Raw genomic sequence first — 19,336 nt, 5'->3', positions numbered from 1 at the left:
CACAGAGCCACTTCCCATCACTCACTCAGAGACTTGCCCAATCACTCACACAGAGCCACACCCCATCACTCACACACAGCCACTCCCTCATCACTCATACAGAGCCACTCCCCCATCACTCACACAGAGCCACTTCCCATCACTCACTCAGAGACGTGCCCCATCACTCCCACAGAGCCAATCCCCCATCTTTCACACAGAACCACTCCCCATCACTCACACAGAACCACACCCATCACTCAACCAGTTTTTCTCCCCATCACTCACACAGAGCCACGCCACCATCACTGACACAGAGCCACTCCCACATCACTCACACAGAACCACACCCCCATCACTCACACAGAGCCACTCCCCGTCACTCAGATTCATGCCATCATCACTCACACAGAGACAAGCGCCCATCACTCACCGAGAGCCACTCTCTTTCACTCACACAGAGCTGCTCCCCATTATGCACTCAGAGCCACTTCCCCATCACTCACACAGAGTCACGTCCTCATCACTCACAGAACCACACCCCCATCACTCACCCAGTGTCTCTCTCCTTCACTCACACATAGCCACTCCCCCATCACTCACACAGAGTCACGCCCACATCACTCACCCAGTGTCTCTCCCCATCACTCACACAGAGCCACGCCCCCATCACTGACACAGAGCCACTCCCACATCACTCACACAGAACCACACCCACATCACTCACACAGAGACGTGCCCCATCACTCACACAGAGCCACTTACGCATCACTCACTCAGAGACATGCCCCATCACTCTCACTGAGCCACGCCCCATCACTCACACAGAGCCACTCACCCATCACTCACTCAGAGACGTGCCCGATCACTCACACAGAGTCACGCCCCATCACTCACACAGAGCCATGCCCCATCACTCACACAGAGCCACACCACCATCACTCTCACAGTCAGGCTCACATCACTCACACAGAGCCACTCACCCATCACTCACTCAGAGCCAAACGCAAACACTCACTTAGAGCCATTCCCCCATCACTCACACAGAGCCACCCCCATCACTCACACAGAGCCACACCCCATCACTCACTCAGAGCCACGCCCCATCACTCACAAAGAACCACACCCCCATCACTAACACAGAGCCAAGCACTCATCACTCACACAGAGCCATTCCCCCATCACACACATAGAGCCACTGCCGCATCACACACACAGAGCCACTCCCCCACCAGTCACACAGAGCCATGCCCCATCACTCACACAGAGTCACGCCCTATCACTCACAGAGCCACTCCCCCATCACTCACCAAGTGTCTCTCCCACATCACTCACACAGAGCCACGGCCCATCACTCAGGCACGCCCCATCACTCACACAGAGCCATGCCCCCATCACTCACACAGAACCAGGCCCCATCACTCCCACAGAGCCACGCCCCATCATTCACACAGAGCCACTCCCCCCATCACTCACACAGAGCCACTCCTACATCATTCACACAGTGCCACTCCCCCATCACTCACACAGAGCCACTCCAACATCATTCACACAGCCATGCCCCATCACTCACACAGAGCCACTCCCCCATCACTCACACTGACCCACTCCCCCATCACTCACTCAGAGCACCTCCCCCACCACTCACACTGAGCTACTCCCCCATCACTCACATGGAGCTCGCCCCATCACTCACACAGAGCCACTCACCCATCACTCACTCAGAGACGTGCCCGATCACTCACACAGAGTCACGCCCCATCACTCACACAGAGCCATGCCCCATCACTCACACAGAGCCACACCACCATCACTCTCACAGTCAGGCTCACATCACTCACACAGAGCCACTCACCCATCACTCACTCAGAGCCAAACGCAAACACTCACTTAGAGCCATTCCCCCATCACTCACACAGAGCCACCCCCATCACTCACACAGAGCCACACCCCATCACTCACTCAGAGCCACGCCCCATCACTCACAAAGAACCACACCCCCATCACTAACACAGAGCCAAGCACTCATCACTCACACAGAGCCATTCCCCCATCACACACATAGAGCCACTGCCGCATCACACACACAGAGCCACTCCCCCACCAGTCACACAGAGCCATGCCCCATCACTCACACAGAGTCACGCCCTATCACTCACAGAGCCACTCCCCCATCACTCACCAAGTGTCTCTCCCACATCACTCACACAGAGCCACGGCCCATCACTCAGGCACGCCCCATCACTCACACAGAGCCATGCCCCCATCACTCACACAGAACCAGGCCCCATCACTCCCACAGAGCCACGCCCCATCATTCACACAGAGCCACTCCCCCCATCACTCACACAGAGCCACTCCTACATCATTCACACAGTGCCACTCCCCCATCACTCACACAGAGCCACTCCAACATCATTCACACAGCCATGCCCCATCACTCACACAGAGCCACTCCCCCATCACTCACACTGACCCACTCCCCCATCACTCACTCAGAGCACCTCCCCCACCACTCACACTGAGCTACTCCCCCATCACTCACATGGAGCTCGCCCCATCACTCACACAGAGCCACTCACCCATCACTCACACAGAGCCATGCCCCATCACTCACACAGAGCCACACCACCATCACTCTCACAGTCAGGCTCACATCACTCACACAGAGCCACTCACCCATCACTCACTCAGAGCCAAACGCAAACACTCACTTAGAGCCATTCCCCCATCACTCACACAGAGCCACCCCCATCACTCACACAGAGCCACACCCCATCACTCACTCAGAGCCACGCCCCATCACTCACACAGAGCCACACCCCATCACTAACACAGAGCCAAGCACTCATCACTCACACAGAGCCATTCCCCCATCACACACATAGAGCCACTGCCGCATCACACACACAGAGCCACTCCCCCACCAGTCACACAGAGCCATGCCCCATCACTCACACAGAGTCACGCCCTATCACTCACAGAGCCACTCCCCCATCACTCACCAAGTGTCTCTCCCACATCACTCACACAGAGCCACGGCCCATCACTCAGGCACGCCCCATCACTCACACAGAGCCATGCCCCCATCACTCACACAGAACCAGGCCCCATCACTCCCACAGAGCCACGCCCCATCATTCACACAGAGCCACTCCCCCCATCACTCACACAGAACCAGGCCCCATCACTCCCACAGAGCCACGCCCCATCACTCACACAGAGCCACCCCCATCACTCACACAGAGCCACACCCCATCACTCACTCAGAGCCACGCCCCATCACTCACAAAGAACCACACCCCCATCACTAACACAGAGCCAAGCACTCATCACTCACACAGAGCCATTCCCCCATCACACACATAGAGCCACTGCCGCATCACACACACAGAGCCACTCCCCCACCAGTCACACAGAGCCATGCCCCATCACTCACACAGAGTCACGCCCTATCACTCACAGAGCCACTCCCCCATCACTCACCAAGTGTCTCTCCCACATCACTCACACAGAGCCACGGCCCATCACTCAGGCACGCCCCATCACTCACACAGAGCCATGCCCCCATCACTCACACAGAACCAGGCCCCATCACTCCCACAGAGCCACGCCCCATCATTCACACAGAGCCACTCCCCCCATCACTCACACAGAACCAGGCCCCATCACTCCCACAGAGCCACGCCCCATCACTCACACAGAGCCACCCCCATCACTCACACAGAGCCACACCCCATCACTCAGACAATGCCACTCCCTCATCATTCACACAGTGCCACACCCTCATCACTTACACAGAGCCACTCCCCCATCACTCACACAGAGCCACTCCAACATCATTCACACAGCCATGCCCCATCACTCACACAGAGCCACTCCCTCATCACTCACACTGACCCACTCCCCCATCACTCACTCAGAGCACCTCCCCCACCACTCACACTGAGCTACACCCCCATCACTCACATGGAGCTCGCCCCATCACTCACACAGAGCCACTCCAACATCATTCACACAGCCATGCCCCATCACTCACACAGAGCCACTCCCTCATCACTCACACTGACCCACTCCCCCATCACTCACTCAGAGCCACATCCCATCTCTCACACAGAGCCACGCCCCATCACTCAGACAATGCCACTCCCTCATCATTCACACAGTGCCACACCCTCATCACTTACACAGAGCCACTCCCCCATCACTCACACAGAGCACCTCCCCCACCACTCACACTGAGCTACTCCCCCATCACTCACATGGAGCTCGCCCCATCACTCACACAGTGCCACGCCCCATCACTCTCAGAGCCATTCCCCCATCACTAACACAGAACCACGCCCGCGTCATGCACACAGACCCATTCCCCCATCACTCACTCAGAGCCACGTCCCATCTCTCACAGAGCCACACCCCATCACTCACACACAGACACTCCCCCATCACACACACGGAGCCACACCCCCATCACTCACACAGAGCCACTCACCCATCACTCACACAGAGCCACGCCCCATCACTCACACAGAGCCACCCACCCATCACTCACTCAGAGCCGTTCCCCATCACTCACACAGAGCCACACCCCTATCACTCACAAAGAGACAGGCTCACATCACTCACACAGAACCACACCTCCATCATTCACACAGAGTCACTCACCATCACTCACATTGAGCCACGCCCCATCACTCACAGAGCCACTCCCCATCACTCACAGAGCCACGCCCCATTACTCACACGGAGCCACACCCCATCACTCACACAGAGACCTGCCCAATCACTCACACAGAACCATTATCCCATCACTCACACAGAGCTACACCCCATCACTCACACAGAGACCCGCCCCATCACTCAAACAGAACCACTACCCCATCACTCACACAGAGCTACACCCCATCACTCACACAGAGCCACGCCCCATCACACACACAGAGCCACGCCCACATCACTTACAGAGCCACGCCCACATCACTCACACAGAGCCACCCACCCATCACTCACTCAGAGCCGTTCCCCATCACTCACACAGAGCCACACCCCTATCACTCACAAAGAGACAGGCTCACATCACTCACACAGAACCATTCCCCCATCACTCACTTAGAGCCACTCCCCCATCACTCACTCAGAGCCACTCCCCCATCACCCACACAGAGCCACGTCTGCATCACTTACTCCAAGCCACGCCCCCATCACACACACAGCGATGCCCCATCACTCACAAAGAGCTACTCCCCGCTCACACAGAGCCATGTCCCTTCACTCACACAGTCACGCCTCATTACTCAGACAGAGCCACACCCGCTTCACTCACACAGATCCGCTCCCCCATCACTCACATGGAGCCCATCCCCCATCACTCACACAGAGCCACTCCCCCATCACTCACACAGAGCCATTCCCCCATCAATCACTTAGAGCCACTCCCCATCACTCACAAAGAGCCGCTCCCCCATCACTCACACAGAGCCACGTCACATCACTCACACAGAGTCACGCCCCCATCACTCGCACAGAATCATGCCCCCATCACTCACACAGAGCCACTCCCCCATCACTCACTTAGAGCCACGCTCCCTCACTTACACAGCACCACACCCCTTCACTCACACAGAACCACACCCCTTCACTCACAGAGTCCCGCACCATCACTCACACAGAGCCATGCCCCATCACTCATACAGAGCCACTCCCCATCTCTCACATAGAGCCACTCCCCCATCTCTCACACAGAGCCACTCCCCCATCACTCACACAGAATCATGCCCCCATCTCTCACACAGAGCCACTCCCCCATCACTCACACAGAGCCACGCCCCACCATTCACTCAGAGCCTCTCCCCATCACTCACACTGCCACGCCCCATCACTCACACAGATTCACTCACACAGAGCCACGCCCCATCACTCATACAGAGCCACTCTCACATCATTCACACAGTGCCTATCCCCATCACTCACACAGCCACGCCCACATTACTCACACAGAGCCACTCCCCATCACTCACTCAGAGCCGTGCCCCATCACTCACACAGAGCCACGCCCCCATCACTCGCACAGAGCCCCTCCCCATCACACACAGAGCCACTCACCCATCACTCACAGAGCCACTCCCCCATCACACACAGAGCCACTCACCCATCACTCACACAGAGCCACGCCTCATCACTCACACAGAGCCACTCCCGCAGCATTCACACAGTGCCTATCCCCATCACTCACAGAGCCACGCCCACATTACTCACACAGAACCACTCCCCATCACTCACTCAGAGCCGTGCCCCATCACTCACACAGAGCCACGCCCCCATCACTCGCACAGAGCCCCTCCCCATCACACACAGAGCCACTCATCCATCACTCACAGAGCCACGCCCTCATCACTCGCACAGAGCCACTCCCCCATCACTCACACTGTGCCACGCCCCATCACTCGCACAGAGCCACTCCCCCATCACTCACACAGAGCCATGCTCCATCACTCACACAGAGCCAGGCCCCCATCACTCGCACACAGCCCCTCCCCATCACACACAGAGCCACTCCCCCATCACTCACACAGAGCCACGCCCCATCACTCATACAGAGCCACTCCCACAGCATTCACACAGTGCCTATCCCCATCACTCACAGAGCCACGCCCACATCACATACACAGAGCCACGCCCACATTACTCACAGAGCCATGCCCCATCACTCACACAGAGCCACTCCCCATCATTCACACAGAGCCATGCCCCATCACTCACACAGAGCCACTCCCCATCACTCACATAGAGCCATGTCCCATCACTCACACAGAGCCCCTCCCCCATCACACACAGAGCCACTCCCCATCACACACTGAGCCACTCCCCCATCACTCACTCAGAGCTGCGCCCCATCACTCAGCCTCAGCCTCTCCAAAAAACTCAGGTTTAACGTTCAGTTACTCCCATGCCTTCCAATACACATGTGTGTGTGTGTGTGTGTGTGTGTGTTAATGTGAGAGTCTGAGAGAATGTATGTGTGTGTCTCTATGTGTGTGTTAGCATTTTTGTATGTGCCAGTGTGACTAGGTGTGACCCAGTGAACTTGCGTGCCTGTGTGCGTTTGTGAGTGTCTATTCATGTGTCTCCTATGTGTGAGTCTGTGTGACAGTGTGTGTGTGTCTGTGCATGTGTGTGCAGATGTGTGCGAGTGTGTATGTGTGCTAGTGTGTGTGTGCGCGAGTGTGTGTGTGTGTCTCTGTGTATGTGTCTTCTGTGTGCGAGTGTATGTGTGTGTGTATGTGTGTGTGTATATACTCCTATAAGTGTCACACCTAACCTCACTGCTTCCACAGACACCAGCAGTTTGACTATGGCAGGCATTTCATTCAAATATATTCACTAACATTCTTGCTGTCTTGCCAGGTAAGGTGACCAGTAACACATGGCACAGTTACTCACACCCTGGGATAATGTTCTGGGGTTTCAATCCCATTGTGACAGTTCATAAAATTTGAATTCAACAAAACATGGAATTTTAAAAAACTACCCCCAAAACAACAGTGTAACCATTGCCAATTGTAATAAAAAAATCCCGTTTCCATCTTTACCCTGTCTGGCCTGCATGTGACTCCATACTCACAGTAATCTGGACAATTCGGATGGACAATAACTTCTCCAATCCCATGTGCTGGAGACTAGGTGAGGCTTTGGACTTCTTGCTTTCCAGATCATTCCTTCCCTCACCCAATGCTCCCCACCAGACTCTGTTTTCAGCTCCTCAAGAAGAGTCCTGGCCAACCTCAACGAGGGATAACAAGACCTGCTGCAGATTTCTGAGCTGCATTCAGTCTCACTTGGTCTGACAATCGCAGCCTCAAACCCAGGTGCAGAGCGAAGTGCAGGGATGATGGTTCGGCGACCTGAGTGACAAGGCATCTTCTACTGGTTTTCCTTTGAAGAAGAAGTTGGAGACAAGCAGTGGGGAGGTGTTTTAACAGGTGACTCATAGCAGAACAGACGCATGTCACATTTGTATATCACTATGATGAATAATTAGTGAACAGCTTTGACATAGGACAGCAGGATTCCAATGGTCCTTTCCATTATCCAATCGATGTAGTGATATCTGGCTAAGCAATTATTTGCCAAAAGTGGTCAATTCTATATCATTAGATGTACACTCATATATACACACACATGCACACACACACATATAATTTGTATACAGTCATACGATTTCATACAGACATATACAAACTACTAGCAGGAGAAGGCCATTCAACCCTTGGGCAGCACGGTGGCACAGTGGTTAGCACTGCTGCCTCACAGCGACAGAGACCCGGGTTCGATTCCTGCCTCAGGCGACTGACTGTGTGGAGTTTGCAGGTTCTCCCCGTGTCTGCGTGGGTTTCCTCCGGGTGCTCCGGTTTCCTCCCACAGTCCAAAGATGTGCGGTCAGGTGAATTGGCCATGCTAAATTGCCCATAGTGTTAGGTAAGGGGTAAATGTAGGGGTAGAGCGGGTTGAGCTGCGGCGGGTCGGTGTGGACTTGTTGGGCCGAAGGGCCTGTTTCCACACTGTAAGTAATCTAATCTAACCCCTCTAGTCTGCTATCCCATTTGGCTGATTGAATAATGGACCCAACTCTACTTTCCTGTCTACCCTTGAGACCTATCAATTCCACTGTTAGTCAAGAACCTATTAATGCTCAATGAACACTGTCTCCACTGCTCTCAATTATCCAAATGGATGAAACTCTGAGAAAAAGTCGAATTCCTTTCAGCTCTGTCGTAGAAATCTGGAGCAGGAGTAGGCCACTGCCTGCTCTGCCTCTCAACCTGATCCTGTCTGATCATCCAACTCAGTACACTGGTCCTGCTTTCTCCCCAAACCCTTTGATCCTTTTAGCCCTGAGAACTATATTTAGCTTCTACCTGAGACCACTCAATGTTTTGGCCTTTACCGCTTTCTGTGGTAGAGAATTCCACAGGTGCCCCACTCTCTGGATGAAAGCATTTCTCCATATCTCAGTCCGAAATGGCCTATCCCATATCCTTTGACTGGGATCCTTGGTTCTGCACTCCCCTGGTCTCCAGAAGCATTCTTCCTGTGTTTACTCAGTTTATTCCTGTTAAAATTGTATTGGTTTCCTTGAGATCCCCCCTCATTCTTTTAAACTCCACTAAGTATAGTCCTAACTGATCCACTCTCTCTTTCTACATCAGACCTGCCATCTCAGGAATCAGATTGCACTCCCTCTACAGCCAGAACATCTTTCCACAGATAAGGAGACAAAACTTCTGTTAGCTTTCTATCTGAGATTGCTTAACAAACAATTATCTAAAATATTAAGGGATATGGGGCAAAGACAGGTATGGATATATGGAGTGAGGCAACGGATCAGTCATGATCTCATTGAATGGAGGAACATCCTTGGGGCTGAATGGTCCGTTCCTGATCTTATGTTCCCATGACATATTGTTATCAAGTAAGTATTTATACAGTTAATACTGGCACCTTGGTAAAAATAGTGCTAAAACGCTTCTGAATGAATTATATACGTGTTGGTTGTGCTAACCTGATTGATCTTGCTAGCATGGGAAGAGGCTTGAAAAGGAAAAATTATTTCGATTTTGAATGATCATGTTAATTAAAGTCCTCATGATCTATATTGTATGTTTGAAATTATAAATGTCTTTGTTCGAAACTACATGAAAGAGTTTCGTATTCGTAACCAAAGTTAGGTGTTTTTCAAATGTTTGTGGTGAACCTTTATTTAAAAAATTGACAGTGCTTTAAAATTTTATTTAGAAAAAAAAGTGGGCGGCACAGTGGTTCAGTGGTTAGCACTGCTGCCTCACAGCACCAGGGTCCCATCCTCGGGCGACTATCTGTGTAGTGTTTGCACATACTCCCTGTATCTGCGTGGGTTTCCTCCGGGTGCTCCAGCTTCCTCCCACATTCCAAAGATGTGCATGTCAGGTGAATTGGCCATGCTAAATTGCCCATAGTGCTAGATGCATTAGTCAGAGGGAAATGGGTCTGGGTGGGTTACTCTTCGTAGGGTCAGTGTGGACTGGTTGGGCCAAAGGGCCTGTTTCCACACTGTAGGTAATCTAATAAAACTGCTCACAATATTCCAGGTGTGATCTCACCGAAGCCCTATACAATTGCAGCGAGACATCCCCACTCCTATACTCAATCCTCTCACTATGGAGGTCAACGTTTGCCTTTTTCACTGCCTACTGCACCAACACGCTCACTTTCAGTGACTGGTGTTCAAGGACACCCAAGTCTTGTCACACTCCCCCCTTTCCCAATCTATCGCCATTCAGATTATAATCCACCTTCCTTTCCTAAGTGGAAGAATATTTATAAATTGCGTCTCTTCATTCTTGTCTCTCCCATCTATCTTGTCAATTCCCCTCAAGATCATGTGTTTCAATAAGATCACATTTTATTCTCCTGAACCCTAATAGATCTAGGACCAAACTTCTCAAGTTTCCTCATGAAAGAATCCCCCCAGTCTCAGGTGAATGGTCTCACAACTGCTCTTCATAAAATCATGACCTTTCTTAAACTAAGGAGTTGAAAACTGTAAACTTTATTCTCTGGCATGGTGGCTTGGTGGTTAACACTGCTGCCTCACGGTGACAGGGATCTGGGCTTAATTCCACCTCAGGCAACTGTCTGTGTGGAGTTTCCACATTCTCCCTGTGTCTGCCTGGGTTCCTTCCAGGTGCTCCAGTTTCCTCCCACAATCCAACGTTGTGCAGGTCAGGGTGGATTGGCCATGCTGATAGTATCCAGGCATGTATAGGCTAGCTAGATTAACCATGGGAAATGCAGGGTTACAGGGAAGGAGTTTGGGTCTGGGTGGGATGCTGCTCAGAGGGCCAGTGTGGACTTGATGGGTCTAATGGCCTGCTTCCACATTGTATGGATTCTATGAGGTCTCAGCCATATAACTGGAGCAAACCATCTCTACTTTTACATTCCATTCCAATTGCAATAATCAACAACATTCCACTCTTAATTACGAGTTATACCTGCATTCTAACATAGTGTGATTTATGGGTCAGTACACCCAGATCCTCTTAGAATGCAGTTTGAGTCATAAGGCACAGAGATCTACAGTACAGAAAAAGGTCATTTGGCCCATCACATTCACGTCAGTCAAAAAACTAATTATTTGAATCCGTTTTCCAGCACTTGGTATCGCAAGCGCACATATAAATACTTCTTTAATGTTATGACGGTCTCTGCCTCTCCCACTCTTATCAGCAATGAGTCCCAGATTCCCACCTGGATGAAAATATTTTTCCTCAAATATCCACTAAAATGTCTGCCCTGACCTTACATCTAAACCCACGGTCATTGATGGTTCCATCCAAAGCGAAAGCTATCTTCCTGTCTGCTTTGTCTATGCCTGTCATAATTTTACACATCCATTTAAATAATTTGCTGCCTTTCTCTTCTTTCCTATGAAAGTGGACAAGTTTACATTTATCTGCAATATGATACACCTGCCAAAGTTTTGCCCACTCAATTCATTTATCTGTATCCCTTTGCAGATGCCCTACAGCTTCTTTGCAGCTTATTCTCCTCCTTAACTTTGAGTCATCAGCAAATTCAGTAATCTTACGGTCAGTCTCTACACCCAAATAATTAACCCGGATTGGTAAATGTAAGCCCCACTGGCTGATCCAACTGACACTCCACTAATTATAGTTGGTCAACCCAAAAATGACCTACTCTCTGCTTCCCGTCAGTTCCCCAGTCAGCATTCTGCCTTTTGGAAATCCATCTACAGAATCCTCTGTATCTACTCTGCTTGTTCTTTCCTCAAAGAACTCCAATAGATGAGTCAAACATGATTTTCCGATCATAAAACAAAAGTGTCCTGCTCTAACCGCGTTAATAATAGCTGCTAGTGTTTTCCTATGACTGATGTTAAACAAATTGACTTGTACTGTTTCTGCTTTCAGTCTCCCTCTTTTTCTTAAATTGAGGAATTATACCCATTATTTTCAAATCTAATGGGGCATTTCCAGAATCTAGGGGATTTTAGAAAACGTATATATTCAGGCATGGTGGCACAGTGGCATAGCACCAGGGTCTGAGGTTCGATTCCACCTTGGGTGCCTATCTGTGTGGAGTTGGCACGTTGTCTGCATGGGTTTCCACCAGATGCTCTGGTTTCATCCGGCAATCCAAAGGTGTGCCAGTTAGGTGAATTGGCCATACTAAATTGCCCATAAGGTTAGGTGTATTAGTCAGAGGGCGCTGGGTTATGCTTCAGAGGGTCAGTGTGGACTTGTTGGGCCAAAGGGCCTGTTTCCACATTGCAGGAGAATCTAATCTAATCATACACATTGTTTTGACAAGTTGAGGAAGGGGAATCAGCTCTCCCCTCCTTGACTCTCAGTTGGTCACAGTTGGATGTTATATAAGCCAGTTGGTAATTCTTCAAGTGTGGATGGGATTAATGAATGGGGACCATGCAGAATCTCGTTGTCGCAGTCTCCAAAGGCACTGCCCAAGCAACTAAACTTTCCAATTGTCAATTCCTCTACACTAGGAAACCTCTGAAAGTTTCCATTTAATTCAGAGTGTTTGGAGAGGTCCAATGAAATTAAGTAAAAATTTATTCAAGGAAATTTAGGATATCAAATACATAATTTAACCCCTGAGTAACTATTCAACTGAAATCCAAATTACTTCACACACCCTCAACTATAGTCATCCAAACCGTTGTGCCACCCAGCTTTCGCACTGCAATTAAAATGTCGAATAAAAGTAAAGGAGCCAAATTATAAAGTTTTTTAAAATTTATTAAAAAAGAGAAATTTTATTACCTACTGCTCTGGAAAAAATCACAGCAAATGCAGCACAAACACAAGTCATAAATGTTTAAAAGGCTGAGAGGGAGGAAGGCCGGTGGGGAGGGTGGATCATCCAGAGTAAAAACAATTTCAGTTTAAAAGGTCTTGAAGTCCTTTAGATGTTCAATTTTAAACTTGAGACCAGTTATTTAATTATTAACTCATAGTCTGCAGCGCTGGTAGTATTTGTAGATTTTACAGTCTGCACGAATAGTTATCCAAGTTGTTTTTACACAGGGCACTGACTGCGTTTGAGAGAGAAATCTATTCATGTTTTTTGATCACTTCTCTTGCTCAAAAACTATTGCCTGAAATAAAGTTCCTTTGTGGACTCCAGTGTTTGGCATCTTTTTTGTTTAAATTTGGACGGCCTGCAGGTAACTTGTAAGTGTTAGCAAAATGTGAATCAATCAAGAGTTTCAATGGATTTTATCAAAATATGACCTGCAGCCCACAATGATCTTTATTTTTTGATTGTTCATAAACTTGGCTCAATCCAGTCAGCTGATCACAACAGCCATGTCAGGTCAATTTTGTCCTTTTCAGAAAATGCCACGTTAGTACATTCAGTCTATTAATATTAAAATCAGATGAAAAAATGTAAAAATCGATAATCTATTAACATGGCAAAATGTAAATTTATATACACGCAATTAGATTACTTACAGTGTGGAAACAGGCCCTTCGGCCCAACAAGTCCATAACGACCCGTCGAAGCGTAACCCATTCAGACCCATTCCCCTACATTTACCCCTTCACCTAACACTACGGGCAATTTAGCCTAATTCACCTGACCTGCACATTTTTTGGATTGTGGGAGGAAACCGGAGCACCCGGAGGAAACCCACGCAGACACGGGGAGAATGTGCAAACTCCACACAGACAGTCGCCTGAGGCGGGAATTGAACCCGGGTCTCTGGCACTGTGAGGCAACAGTGCTAACTAGTGCAAAACATATACAAACATGGAGTCATTCATACAAAGACGAAATACATTTAGTATACCGTAAGTTAATATACACACATGCATTTGCATATGCATGTAGATTATACATACACCTACATATAATTATCATTTAATCACAACAAATTACCCAGAAACTTTGTGTCCTTTGTGAATTATACAGAAATTTGCAAGTTTGTTAATAAGAATCATAGAATCCCTACAGTGTAGAAGCAGCCCTTTGGTCCAACAAATCCACACCTACCCTCTGAAGAATAACCCACCCAGAACATTTCCCTACCCTAAATTTACAAATGCACCTAACCTTCACATCCCTGAACACTATGGGCAATTTAGCATGGCCTATTCACCTGACCTGCACAGCTTTGGATTGTGGGAGGAAACCGAAGAACTCAGAGGAAACCCACGCAGACATGGGGAGAAGGTGCAAACTCCACACAGAGAGTCGCCCACAGCTGGAATCGAACCTGGGTCCCTGGCGCTGTGAGGGAGCAGTGCTAACCACTGAGCCACCGTGCCTGGAACACAGTATTAGTCCTCTTTAATCTAGCAGTAAGTCTGATTGCTTTGTTATAGGAAGGATATTAATAAACTGGAGAGGGTTCAGAAAAGATTTACCAAGGATGTTACTGGAAATAGAGGAGTTGAGTTATAAATATAAGTTGGATAGGTTGGGACATTCACCACTGGGGTGTAGGAAGTTGAGGGGTGGCCTTATCGAGGTTTATAAAATCATGAGGGGCATAAATGGGGTGAAAAGCAAATGTCTTTTCCCAAAAGTGAGGGATTTTAAAACTAGAGAGCACATTTTTAAGATGAGAGGAAAAAGATTTAAAAGGGTTATGAGGAACAACGTTTTTACACACAGAATGGTTCATATATGGAATCAACTGCCTGAGGAAGTGATGGATGCAGGCACAGTAACAATGTTTAAAAGACATTTGGATAAGGACTTGATAGAGGTGTACAAGATAATGAGAGGCATAGATAGAGCAAATAGTCAGAGACCTTTTCACAGGGAAGAAATGGTTATCGCAAGGGGTCATAGTTTTAAGGTGATTGGAGGAAGGTTTAAAGGAGATGTCAGTGGCCGGTTCTTTACACAGAGAGTGGTGGGTGTGTGGAATGCACTGCCAGCAGTGGTAGTAGAGTCAGATACATTAGGGGCATTTAAAAGAGTCTTGGTTAGGCACATGGATGATAGGAAAATGAAGGTTATGTCGATTAGTTTGACCTTAGAGTAGCGTAAAAAGTCAGCACAACAATGTCCGAAGGGCCTGTACTCTGCTGTATTACTCTATGTCCTTACAAGAGTAGGAAAAGTCTGGGGGATATGCGCCAAGTGCAGGAAGGTGGCACTAATTTAATTTGGGAGCACGGTCGGTGTGGACTAGTTGGACTGAAGGGTCTGTTTCTGTGCTGTATGACACTATGAATCTATGACTGTAGCAGTGGGAGTGAAACAACAGGAGTTCAAATGATCAGGAAGCCTTTCCATAATTCTACCTCAGTTCACTGAGAACATGCCATCCTGGAAGATGTACAACATTTTCATCCTTGTTCCAAGCATATTTTAGCAAAATCAACATTATCTTATTTCATTGCTTTTTGGAAAGGTAACGTAAGTCACAAATTTGGGGAGATTATTGCTGCCCAGTGTGGCAATCATCATCATTTTATTCACTTTGAGCTATCAGTTGTAATGCCTCCCCTCTGACACAGAGAGATTGCAGACTTGGTTCCCACTTCAGAAATATTCCCTGAACCAACATCTTTGAAAGAGGCTATAGCATTTCTGCTTGTGGGAGCTTGCTGTTCTCAAAGTATCTGCTACATTTCATTTGATACAACAGTGACTATGTTTCAAAGCACTCTGTGGGTTGTAAAATGTTTTGCCACGTCCTTAGGTGGTGAAAAGCTCTATGCAAATACATGTCTTTCTTTCTTTATATGTGTTTGCATTTATATGAGGCTGTATCATTGTCAAATTATTTCTATTTATTACTCAGAGAAGGCAAAAAAAATGAATCGTTTATTTACAAAGCCATTGTGCTATATTACAGTGAGCAGCATGCAAATAGATAGTCCACAGCTGGCCAGAACAAATGCATTAATCGACAGTTCTATGAACCATAGCGGGGGAATTCTATTCAAAGTATTGGGAAGCTGCTTCCTTCTTCTGCAGTCTTGCTGTTTGTTGTTAGGTTTTGACTTAAATCGAAAAGAACAAAATTAAATATTCCTGTGACCACAACTCATTCTAACAATATGAAACCTGGAAGAATGTGATATAACACAGGGAGTTTACCTCACAGAATTTAATTTTTGATCTTTATCAGGGGTTTAAAATCCTTGAAGACTTTTTTTTAATTCCAAATTAGAAATATTTTGTTTTTGCTTATTAAAATCTGTATTTGCCTAAGGGGAGACAGTCTTCCTGGTACCACTCCCAGACTCATGATCAACAGTACGTTTTGAGAAGCAACAGGCATTCCAATTACAGATTAATTATAATTTTTTCTACATTTTTGGAATTTCTCCAATTGTGAAAACAAACATTAATGGTCCAATGTATTTTCATCATTTGGAAGGAAGGGGATTTTGTTGTGACTTTGTCATCCCAATCAGGCATTGGACAAACAGAAACATATGACAGGGCATCCCTTGTGCCAAATGGATCTTGATCAAATGGGTCAATGGGCCAAGAAATGGCCAACAGAGTTCAAGCTGGATAAACGTGAGGTAGCATTTTGGTACAACAAACAAGGGTAGGGTTTATACAATTAATGGTAGCATGCTGGGTGGTGTTGTAGAACACAAGGACCTAGGGGTTCAGGTACATAATTCTTTGAAGTTTGCGTCACATGCAGACAAGTTGGTTAAAAAGACATTTGACACGCTTGCCTTAATTGCTCAGTTCTCTGAGTACAGGAGTTGGGAAGTCATATTGAGGTTATACAGGACATTGGTGAGGCCTCTTCTGGTATATTGCTCCCAGTTCTGGTCACCCAGTTGGAGGAAAGATATTATTAAGATGGAGAGGGTTCAGAAGAGATTTACCAGGAGGTTACCGCGTATGGAAGGTTTGAGTGTTAAAGAAGGACCGGATAGGCTGGGATTTTTCTTTTGAAAAAGTACATGAATAGGAAAGGTTTAGAGGAATATGGGCCAGGAGTAGACAGGTGGGACTAGTTTAGTTTGGAATATTTTTGGGCATGGATTGGTTGGACCAAAAGGTCTGTTTCCGTGCTATGACTCTATGACTCTACTTGGGATTGGCAGTGGTGCTTGAACATATTCCTGATAGTTTTCCCACAAGGTACCCCACCTCAACCCCCACCACTTAAGGTCCAATCACACCTGCCAATGGTCAACCAATACATCAGCACACATCATGCTCAATTGCTTTGGACCAATTTAAAAACATCATCCATTGCCTTATAGACTGTTAGTCAAATAGCTTTTTCTTATTGCCAAAGAACATAGTTTAAAATGTATTGAACCACTCTGCAATTTTTCTCCTGAGTTGCCCAGGAAGCTAATCTCAATTTGTTGAGCTTCAGGAGAAAGTTGGAAGTCTTAACTATCATTCTTGTGATCTCAAGTGTTAGTTCCTATTGAGAATACACATGTTTTACTTTAGGAATATGAGGAAATGGAATATGAAATGGTTGGACATTCTAGGCTGAAAGAGTGTCCAAGGGACGTGTGATTTCTGGGTGTTATGTTCACTTGTAATTACTGAAATCAAAAGTTTACTATGAGCTGTTTACCACCTGTTTTGGTTAGAAGTCAAATGACGCAGACATGTAAAGCTTTTAAGAGAGAAGAGTGAGATGGGTTTTATGACTTTAATTCCTTGAATAACTTGGATTGAATAAAATGGAGTCACATACTGAAGGTTGACTAGCAACAGCCTCTGAATGAAAACTGCTATTTCAGCACATGCCTTGGTCTGTCAGTTGAAGGAATAGACCTCCGAAAAAGTAGCAACAGAAATATCTATCTCTGTCATGCAACAGGAAGAAATCTTGGTTCAATCCAGGAATTTTCCATTTTGCCTTCTGTTAAAAATCTGTATTATTCCTGCAGAATTGTAATGTCTTTATTTTTGTATGATGGTGCATGATTTGGGATTTTGGCGATGAATAATAGCTCAGTTGTTAACCAGTTTTGCCATTTACTATAAGAATAACTTTGTTTATAATAAATAATTTACTTTTGACTGTATTCAAGGAACCTGATGGTACCCTATTTTGCGCTGAATGGCAATAAGAAAGAGAAACATAAGGAATATATTGACTATTTTGGTGATTAAAAAACCAATTAAACTTTCTAAATGGCTCATGAGGTGATGGGCTTGATTAACATCTCACTCCTCCCATTAGAATCATAACATCCTGTAACCACACAATTTGACTCCCCTTTTCTTTCATTCTGTCACAGGATATGTGTGTAATTATCAAGGCCAGCATTTATTGTCCATCCCTACTGCCCATGAAGACAGTGGATTATTTTGCCTTTGCAGAGAGCAGTTAAGAATCAATCACTTTGTTACAGATCTGGAGTCACGTGTAGGCCAAACCAGGTCAGGATGACAGACAGTTCCTCCCCTGAAGGACATTAGTAAACCAGGTGAGTTTCAAACCGAAGAAAACCTTACCTCTGAGGGAACCCATGGAGCCAAAGATTTACCTGGAATGTCCAATTACTAGAGCAGTGACATTACTCCCATACCACACTTAGCCCCATGTGCCAATGCTCTTTGTTCACAGATTCACAAAAATGTCACAATGTAGAAAGAGGCCATTCAGCTCATTAACTGAGCATCAGTACCTAATGCCAATCTCTTGCTCCTTGCACATTATTTTTATCCAGTTAAGTATCCCATACCCTCTTGAATTATAGAGCAGACGCAATGGACCAAAGAGCATCCTCCTGTTACAATTTGTTAGATGACGATCTTACGATCTTAATATCTCAATTGAAACAACCTCCACCATTTCAGGCAGTGGTTTCGCTACCTTAACTACTTGCTGTATGAGAAAAGCATTTCCTCATTTCAACCTTACTTCTTTTAGCAGATAACATTGAATCTACACTTACTTTAAATCTGTGTTTTTTTTTGCTTCTATTCTTTTCATGAGCAGGAACAATTTTGTGCCATCTACTCTATCCAGCCCAATCATTGTCTTGAATTCCTTGACCAGATCTCCTCTCTACCTTCTTTTCTCCAAAGAGAACAATCCTAACTTCTTTAATCTATCCTCATAATTGAAGTTTCTCATCCCTGGAACCATTCTTGTGAGTCAGTTCTGCACTCTGTCCATTTTCAGATCTTTCCTGCATTGTGCTGGCTGGAACTGTACAGAGTACTCCAGCTAAGGTCTAACAAGTTTCACATACCCATTTAAATATAAAGAGTAAACTTTAATTCATTTGTGGGATAATAATGTCACTGTCTGAACCAGCTTTAACGCTCGTCCCTAGTTTCCCTTGAGAAGGTGGGGGTGAGCTGTCTGCTTGAA

The sequence above is a fragment of the Hemiscyllium ocellatum genome, chromosome 22 (genome assembly GCF_020745735.1).
Source record: "Hemiscyllium ocellatum isolate sHemOce1 chromosome 22, sHemOce1.pat.X.cur, whole genome shotgun sequence".
Lineage (NCBI taxonomy): Eukaryota > Metazoa > Chordata > Chondrichthyes > Orectolobiformes > Hemiscylliidae > Hemiscyllium > Hemiscyllium ocellatum.
This window is presented reverse-complemented; position numbering follows the sequence as displayed.